At 37.9% G+C, this 10,481-nt stretch overlaps 1 protein-coding gene across 1 annotated transcript in view; it reads right to left on the bottom strand.

Annotated features, from left to right (window-relative positions):
* Positions 1–7,745: 7,745 nt before the first annotated feature.
* LOC140140996 (forkhead box protein O3-like) overlaps positions 7,746–10,481 on the bottom strand; it is a 136,433-nt gene continuing 133,697 nt past the window's right edge. Inside the window, 1 exon segment of the mRNA XM_072162771.1 lies at positions 7,746–8,811. The gene's annotated coding sequence lies outside the window, so the exon portion shown is untranslated.

Raw genomic sequence — 10,481 nt, 5'->3', positions numbered from 1 at the left:
GGTGATTTGTTAAGCTCAGGCAAAGTGGATGTTAATGGCAGGAGGCGGGTGTTATTTTTCTTTGAAATTCTAGCAAAGTTCAGAGGTTATTAATTTATTTTTTAGGTGGATATGATGACCCCACCCTGCCCCCTTCCCTCCCCTGAGGTAGTTTAGTGGGTGGTCCCAGCATTGACCTGCAGCTGATGGAGTGCTTGTCATCATAGAGATGTATTTCTAGTGTAGCTAAGAAAGACTAGATTGTTTTTCTGATGGAATGTACATCTCTCAAAGCAGTCAATCTTGTCTGCCTGGTGCCTCAGTGCATATCACTATGGACCACAATGGCCTCATCCCAATGCCACAGTTCTATAACCTCAATTAAACACTGGTAGTGCAAAATTTGACCTCAAGTTGCACAGTATGAGTTTTTGTACCCAAATTTTTTAAGGTCATTCAATGAATGTACACATGTATTGGGGTTAAAGAACTGTGCCCTGATAGATGAACATGTTGTGGATCCTAGTGTATGCCAGGGTAATTGGTTTTAAAGGGGGTTCTTGATTTTGGTTTGAATGGGGATGTGCAGCTGGGATTTCAGAAAAAAAAATCCCCCAAATTATGCACTTTTCCTCATTTTTGGAGAAAATTTTGGAAACCCCAACATTGGACACACCCAAAATTAAATGTTTTTCTAACTAAGCATTTAGGCAGATAGTGATTTAATCACAGATTCCTGCAATGGAAGTTTATGGTTTATCTTCTGTGTAGGTTTCATATAGTAGACAATGAAGCTTCATACCAACTGAACTAGCCTACTTTTCACCATGTTCACCCCCTCAAACAATAGGAGGATTCACTACCAACCAAATTGGTCCAATTTCCGATGGCATAGTTCAATTTAACTACCATTGCTCAAAGCTAGACCTCAAACTGTGGCATAGGAGTCTGTGTGCCCAAGACATTCAACGGTCATTTTATGAGTGTACAAGCATATTGGGGTTAAGGAACTGTGACCTGATAGATGAGCATGTTTGCCATCCTCCTGATTCTGAACTAAGTGAAACCCTTGGGAATGCAAATAACTTCACTGATGCACACTTATGGGTGAATTCTATGCCCTTAGCATTCACATCAGATGAATCAAAACTCATCCAGTCAAAGTACAGGGTAACCTTTCAATATAACACACTTGAGTGGCTTCAACTGAACCGTGCCTGTAGGAAATGGGCTAAATTGAGCTTATTTGGCTCCTGGTTTGGCTCCTAGTCCATTTGGCTGGTTTGGAAGTACTTGAGGTTACAATATTAGTGGTGATGAAAGACAGGGGAACAGGACACTAATGACTGGCGGACTTGACCCTTCGTTAAAATGCCGCAACCTTGAAGTCTATATTTAGAATTGGAGACAAGGGACTGGTTTGTTGTGGAAATCAATGGTATTTTGGTTGTGTTGTGTGGTGTATTGGGTACAACCACTATTAAATTTGGCACTTGTGCAAGTAGGCCACATATTCCTACATTTAATTGGGTCTGAGGGGGAATCTGAAATAATAATGTATCTGAAATTCTCTGGCTGCAATAATCAAACCCTAACCATACCAAAAGCCACTAAAAGCTACAGCAGCAAAAAACTGCGGCCCCAAGTATTTATATGAATGTGATGCGATTGCACATTATGGGCATGGAAAGCTTGGCCGTCCAAGGTAGTCTCCCCTGGCAATGTATGGCCCTCCATGTGTCTGGGGGTCGGTGGTTCATAACTGCACCCAAGAAAATGAAAATTCTCTTCATCTTCTTCCCCTCCGCTTACCGCAGAGATGGGTTAATAGTGTCTAGTATTGGTTCACTGATTCTCAATATCAACTGCAGTGATTTTATGGTATTCTTTATCATCAGGCATCCCACATAGCAGCTATCACTAAGATCCACAACATGCTCATCTAACAGGGCACAGTTCTTTAACGCCAATACATTTGTACATTCATTGAATGACCTTTGACAATTTGAGTACAAAAACTCATACCCTGCAACTTGAGGTCAAATTTTGCACTATGATGATTAATTGAGGTTATTGAACTATGCCATTGGGATGAAGCTATTGTGGTCCATAGTGTATGAAATATTTTATTGCCGACTGCATGGCTGACACATCTATAGGCAATCCATCTTGTTAGGGATATGGTATAAATTATGTAGGGCAATTCATCTCTGTGATATATGAGCTACTGGTGATAGCATTGCTACATAGATAGTAACCTTGACTTTCACAGACCAGCTGGCCACTTGATGAAAAGAATCTATCAGCCCAATCATTAGATCTTTGCAAAGGCCTTTCATGTCAGAAATAACCCAATATTTCTCCTTCCTCATTCATGGCATCAATCCCGGGGGTGACAGGAAGGACCTGTTCCCCCAAACTTTTGGCAAAATGATCAATTTTTTGTTCTTTTCAGCCACTTTTTAACAATTTTGGCCTATTGTTCCCCCACAGATTTCAAGGTGGATCAGGGCTAATGCATTCCATTAAAGTGCAGACCACATATAGACCTAATCACACTGTGTTGGTGGCTTGGAGCTAGACTACAGGCCCCCTCATCCCCAGACACCCACACATAACCATAATCACATATTCAACAGTTCAGTTCAAAATAGAGGCTAAAGAACAAAAGTCACATTGTGAACACAAAAAATTTAAACATCACCTTGAAAATCTGTATTTTTTTAACCTAAATTTACAAACATTTTGGGTTTCATCACAGGATCAGGATTAAGCTTAAATGATAAAATTTTACTTTGCTTTGCTTACCATGTCATTACTCTACTGTGCTATTCTAGTTGAAATCCATACACCCCTTATGGAAGACATGACCTTAATCTCCGGCACAGGGGGTGTAGATTTCAAATGGAGTCGCCCATTCAGGTAACCTCATTTAAAATTCATACTCTCTGTGTGGAAGATTAAGAGCATCTTCTATAGGATATGTATGGTTAATCAACTGGAAGAGTCCAATACTTATTTTGTAGTAGCAGATATGAAAACTTGGAACCATGCTCATTTACAATCACACTGCCAGTTTTGAGTTCACAAAAAATCACATTTTGCACACTTTGTAATAATATTTGCTTGAAAGGCGAGCTGTTACACTTGCTGGTAGAAAAGAATGGCATTTGTTTACATTTTGAGAGCGTACACAACGTAAACACAGAAGTGGGGTTCTGGTTGGCTGATTCAATCATCTGACAATCATTAACAGGGCACACGCGTCAAGTGCCTTACTTCTCTGGAAGCTAGTGTAGTGCTGCTTGCACAGGATGTAAAACAGTGCAAATTTACAGTTTTGATTGCAGCTTCTCCGTAGAAAACTGTTGCTAATCGAATTGTTTCTGACAGAATGTGTGGCTTCTATGACCAAATTATGAACTCAAACTGACAGCGTGATTAACATTAATTAACATTTGTCATCCAAAATTATAAAATTAATTATTTATAATTTTTCAGTGGTTCAAAAGCAAAACAAGATGGCTTCCAAATACCCCAAACAAGGGTTGGCAGCCATTTTGGCAGCCATTTTGTTTTTCAGAATGCAAACATCTGACTGCACCTTTTGATAATTTTACTGGCCTTCATATGGTGAATTGATTTCGAGTTCCTAAAATTGGTTTTTATTGAAAATTCTGAAATTCCATTTCTTTTAGGAGAACCAAATAACAATTTATTATTATCTCCTTAGTGATAAAATAAAATATTCAATATGTGGTGCATATTACCTACAACTTTTTCTGATAAATTCTGGATAAAATATTACTGTAATTAAGAAGAGAAAGAAAGATTTAAATAAAAAGTGCTGAATAAAAAGTTTTGAGTATATCTGACCGATGCTATATATGTACATGGTACATATAACCTTACTCATTCAAAATACCTGAAGATTTGGTACCCATAATTTGACACTATAAGGGTATCTCAACAATGAGCTCAAATTCAGATTCATCTACACTTCTAACACCCTGTTACATCACGTGTTGCGTGTCCTATACTGCCTGGCAAAAAGCTCAACAATGTGTCGCCCTCTATAGTCAATATGATACAAAGGGGACAGTTCATAGTTACCTGGGATTTGTCACTATGCGGTAATCATGACCATATCGTCTGTTTGGAGCACAAAAAGGATATTAAACTACATGGGCTACCTAGAGCACCAACAGATTACCTGCCTTTGCCTTAGCAGTTACCACTTTTGCGCTCCAAGCAGCTAAATGTAATGGACTTTTCTGTGCTCCAAACACTTGATACGTACATCCAGTAGGCAAATGTGATCCAAACTGAGGGTCCAATTCTCGTAACGACTACATGTAGGATCTATTGGAACAAGAACGTACCATTTTTGTATTCTAAATGGTTTGTCATTCCAAAAGGTTCTATGCAGTATAATGAAAAATAAGCATCATAGTAATGTATACTTAGTAGAAACTACTCTTTAGTAATACTGAACCTTTCGAATAACATTTTTGGATTCAGTACCCTGAAACTGGATCAATCTGAATCAAATAGATGAATCTGAATTCCAACCATGTTGTAGATGGCCCTTATTACAGGAAGACAAGTGTTCACATACATGAGATAACATTGATACAATTTGATCTATGACAGAGTGCAAAGTTCTGTATTACAGATATTCTCAGTTGTATAGTCAGAGTGCACAGTTCCATGATGAAATAATGGTATCCAAATGCAATTTTCTATAGAATGCACAGTTCCACTGTTAGGTATAACTCCCGGGGGAGGCACTCCCTATCTGAAATGGCAGGGATGTGCCTCGGCCATGTTAAAAGTAGGGGGCATTTAGGTCAAATGTACAATTACAAAAATATGGGGTCATTCAGTACACAACCTGAATAAAAATGGGGTCATTCGGTATGAAACTTTGAAAAAAGGATGGTCATTTTGGGTAACAAAAAGTAAAATGGGAGTCATTGAGTACAGGATTGCCAAAAGAGTGGCATTAAATACACATAAATAAGTGCCAAACTGCGTAAAAACAACTAGGCCACCTTGGAAATGTGAAAAATCTCATTATTTCTGGAGGAGAACACAAATGCCACCTAAATTTAGGGAATTAAAGGGGGGGGGGGGGGTCATTGTGTAGGCTATAGCAGGAAATAGAAAAAGGGGTCATTGAGTACATGAATTTTCTTAAAGGGGGTCATTGGGTAATAGGTAGGACCATAACACAAAAAAGGGGTCATTGGGTACAAGCCGGTTTGAAAAAGGGGGTCTATCCCGAGGCACATGATGCATATCTGTCATGGAAGTGCCCCCCCCGGGGTATAACTTCAACGTTCTTCTCTAGGTCTGTGCGCACATCTTTTGGTACCCTGTGTTAGTGTGTAGACACGACATTCGAAATGTCCGTTTTCCAAAGATCTACAATGTCAAACTGTGCACTCTGCAGTACTAGCGATGAGAATACTGTCTTTAAAATACAGTATACACACAAACTTAAAAACAAACAATCATATTTCCCACCATTTTAAAACATTCAGCTCGACAAATATATCTGGTATTTTTCACTCCTTTGCAAAAAAAGCATACAATGCCCACATAAAATTCAGCGTCAGTGCCATTAACAACAAATGCAAGAACTGCAGCATAAAAACTGGAACAATTTATAGTTAATTAACAAAATATAGCTAATTACAGTCACATCTCTTCTTCACATGGCAGTGTGCCTATATTACAAATCTCTTTACAACATCTACACTTTCTTTCAGTTTGTAAAAACTAGCAATGTCTATGTCTTATATAAGTTTCTGGTACGTTGCTTGCCGATTTTTTTTAAGATGCCATATAATAATTCTACTTTTCAGAGGTAGTCACATATTTTAAAAAGACACTAAGAGGTGACCTCATTCACGACTTCTAATCAATGATCAGTCCCATATCCGAGTATACCTCCCTGAACTTAGCTCTCTAGTTACTGTAGTGATCTATAAATAGCATCCATCATCAATTCTAGCGTCACAAGTTCAACTGGCACACCTTTTAGCAAGGATTAAACATACATAAAAGTCTGGAATGAGATCACTCCCTGTGATACCCCTTGACCCGACCCAAAAAATAGCAAATATGTCCCTTATTTTTTTCTGTCTTATTTTTTTATAACAACAAATGCTATTTGTCTTTTTTTTTTTTTACAAAACAAGGTTATTACTTCTGGCCCAGCCTCAATTTAATGTAGTATTCTACAAGATCTATGTAATGTATTGTACAAGGTTTTTAGCCTATATGACATTATCTACATGATAGACTACCGAAAATAAAGGAGAAACAAATCAAAACATAACATGGCAAAAATACAAAAATATCTTCCCTATGTTCACTGTCCACTCTTCAAGGACTGTAAAAGTGGATATTTTCGCGCATGTAATTTTTCACACTTTGCCTACTGTTTCACTTGTTCTTAAATTCGTGATCTTACATGTATACATTAATCCTATACACAAAAGGAATACATTTGTGCATCGTAATTTTCGCAATCGCTGCAAGGAACGTGAAAATATATGTAGCGCGAAAATAAATGTAGCGCAAAAATTTCCACTTTTACAGTACCCGTACACGTTGCTTCTCTATGCCAGCATTTGACACAAAAGTATTTTTCACTTCTCAAATTTATGTGATAAAGCGTCTTCGATTTACAAAATAATAATAATCACTGTTTGTGACCACAACATTACAGTGAAGTCATATCCTTTCTATTGATATAATAAAATAAGAAATAATTAACCAAAAATATGAGCTATTTGTGTGACTTCCTCTTCAAACATGTCTCTATTGTCTTAAGTATACCCTAACGAGGTTACGTCTTCACAGAGGGCGGTATAACAAATTGGTGCAATGACCGATCAAAACATGTTTGTTCTGTGCAGCTCTTTACAGCATTTATATAATTATGAGGTAATGGCAGGTCTGTGTGGAGACAACATGCTCTGTCCTTGTGTCCTGGATAAAGTTTTATCAATATGTAAATCAGTAATAAGTACAAAATAATCAAAAATGTATGAAAAGTGATTTCCAATTCTTTTAACCAAAATCCATATTCCTATAAAATTAAATAAAAATGTTTCTAAGATTTGGCACGGAGGGAGGGAAGTCTTTTATTATAATTCTACCAGATAATGGGCTATTCTTTTTGAGATCCATACACCCCTTCCCATGGAAAACATAACCTAAATCATCCACACAGGGGTAGATTTCAACTGGAGTCACCCAATCAGGTAACCCTATTTGAAATTTACACTCCCTGTGTGAGAGATTAAGATCATGTCTTCCATCAATTCACCCTTTGCACGGATCCGCCATCTTGCTACCAAAACGAGGTCCTCCCTGCAAATGCATGCACTAAATGTGCATTTTGGTTTCTTGTGTTTTTCTAGCAACACGCCATAAGGCTTTTGCAAAGCCTGCGCGGCAATTAAACCACACATTTGACAGGCGTACGCACACGCAACACACACTTTTCGGGTTGAGTCTAGTTTTGAGATGACCATGCGATTGGCGAATAGGGTGTGTATGGATTTCAACTGGAATAGCCCAATAAATCTTGTGAAAAAGTGGTGAAACCACATGGTCTAAAAAGATATCTATGGGGTGGATTTATTATTGTGACCCAATATGCCTAAATAAGGCAGGCTGCAACTAGCTGAATTCCGATTTAATAATTATACTCTGCATATTCTATGGAATCAAACTTTTTTTTATTAATTTTTAAGATGGTGAAATAATTGTTGTAAGTGAACCAAAAACCGCTCATGGAAAATAACTAACAGTAGGAATTAAAATACCACACTATATAATAGTGAGTCACAATCCTAAGAAAACACCACTTTTAGTGACTACAAAAAAAAGTTTTGTACATGTAGTTAGAAGTTGCTATGGGGACAACACTGTGGATCAAAATGGAGTCTTTTAGCTCCAATGGTCTAGTTCACTAACCGCCAATCAACGATCATAGCACAAAATTTGACCTCAAGTTGTGGAATAGGAGGTTTTTTTGTACCCAAAGCATTTAAAGGTCATTTGAATGACTACAAAGATACTAGGGTTAGTGAACTGTGCATCAAGAGTTGAGGATATTGGAGATCCCAGTGAAGCGGGAGAGGAAACACTATAAAATAAGCTCAGTCACTGAATTTGATCTTTATGATGGATGAAAGTAGGCATCAAGAACAAAGGTATATTCGTTCATCACATCAGTCATTTTTTTACACGCTTTGTAGCTGTGAAAATCCGCAATACCAACACTGATCCTCCTACTCCGACGACATCTCATTCCGAGGCACAATGAACGATGCTTTCCGTAACAAAAAATAACAGTGCCCTCAAATGGGACAAGGTGCTGCATCCACTATGCTATCCTTTTCGCAGGATACGCTCAGCAACCGTTGCTACGCTCGTGCCTTATTAGACAGTGATACACCCCCCATCTTGGCACAGCTTCTGCGATATATAATAAAACAAACTTAAGCTTTCTTCCTTTTTCTCTCACTATCTGGCGCTTTCATCTTGAGTCGGCCAAATATCTAGGCACCTACCCGGGCACCTTTCACAGGAACATTCCATCATTCAGGAAGTTGCTGCCACGTTGACTCATGCATCCTAGGGACCCCTTTCCACCAACTCCTTGCCATGCTTATGGCTAAGCGCACGACAGCTTATAAAAGGTTGACTCAACATTTTTTTCTTCTTCCGTCTTTTCTTCGGATGAGCCGCAAATCTCTTGTAAAGTCACCCCTGTCGTATCCTGTAGGTAGCTCTCTGCTCCTGTATAATCTGCAAAGAAATCAAGAAAGAAATATATGGAAAATTAATAGCTTGATCAATATTTCAGCAGGCACTGGTACATGTTAGATATTACTTACAGGTATTATCGTGTTATAACTGAGATTATATAACACATAAACTGAATTGATAAAGCATTGTCCATAGGTGAGCCCCACAGAAGATATATTACATATCCCACAATGCATTTTGTCAGGTTCAGTTTTCTGTGTTTATAGGCTATGCAGTTCAAAATGGGTCTTAAAAAGAACCTCAATGAACAGAGCATATCCTAATCTGGTAAATTATGGTACTTTACTGACTAGCAACCCCTGTTTAGCTAATCTATTCTCAACATGAAAATGTATGTTTTACAGGGACCCTTTGCAAAGAAATAGGGATTTTGTTGGATTACATGAGGTGGTGTATATAGCACTTGGGAGTATAGCATTTGAAAGGCCTAAACGTGGGGCTAAAAATTGCTGCATATGTCATTTCACAAGTCAGTACATCCAAAGGCAATTTTTGTAGTGTAAGGAAAGGTTGATTCGCAGAAAAATGTCTGACATTTGCTCAAATTTGTTTGTCAGTTCCCAGAAAGGTAATATTATTTCTATGTCCTGTCGTTTTCCTCGCTCTGTCGTTTTCCTCGCGCACATGACACATTGATTGCCGGAAATAAAAACAACTGATATTTCAAGAAATGTAGAAACACAAAACATTACAAAAGCAACAATCTACTGTCCTATTTAAAACAGTGCTTGACACAAATTAGCGAAAGGGTTTCATATATATATGGCTACCCTGGGAAATATATGGTGTGAAATACCTTGCAAATTAGTTTCAGTGTAATGTGGCTGTCAGCAAAGGCAATGAATGATACAATGTTACAGTCTCGTTAAAGGAGTATTTTGTGATACCAGCATCCTCTTTTTATGACATTTTTCAGTAGATATCCATGAAAAACAGGGACTGCCTTTTGAGGAGAGTGCATAGCTCTCTATTGCTTTCCTTTAATCTGATATAGGAGTTATTTTTAGCACTCCTTGGTTGACCATTCTCTCCTTACATTCTATTGTAAATGCTCTAAACAGCTCTCCTTGAAGGCTCCAGAAGAGCTTTTTAATGCTCTCCTGCTAATTCCAAAAGACAGTCACTGAAAAAAGCTGCTTCCCAAAAATTCAGTTGATTCTGAATTTGCAAGTTATGCATGATTGTAGTGTATTTCACTGCTCCATAGGCCATTTCTGTGTTGAATTACATTCTTGTATGTACCAGAACGCAATTCAAATTTGACAATATCTTTGGAAATTTTTTGAACATAAACATTATGAAGCCAGAGGTTTCCAGTGGTATAAACTAAACTTTTTTGGAGAAAATTAGGGGATGCGGCCGTGTATCACAAAATGCCCCTTTAAGGGGAATATGATGGCAGGAGCCATATTTGTTCAGTTTTAACCATTTACTAAAAAACCCTGCAGAGTACAACTGAATATTAACCCCCTGAGCACTACCAGCCGATCTAACATTGCCTCTGATTGGTCAATTACATGATATCTTCACTTTAATCACCAATCCGAATTTGCAAATGATTCGTCCCAATTTTTTTGCATAGTGAAATTATTCTAACAATGTTGCTGATTGGTCTAATTGATAATGAAAACTTCTTTTTGCCCAATCGG

Source organism: Amphiura filiformis, chromosome 19 (assembly GCF_039555335.1).
Source record: "Amphiura filiformis chromosome 19, Afil_fr2py, whole genome shotgun sequence".
NCBI classification, from domain to species: domain Eukaryota; kingdom Metazoa; phylum Echinodermata; class Ophiuroidea; order Amphilepidida; family Amphiuridae; genus Amphiura; species Amphiura filiformis.
The sequence above is the reverse complement of the archived record's forward strand: the minus strand, read 5'-3'. Positions and strand labels throughout refer to the sequence as shown.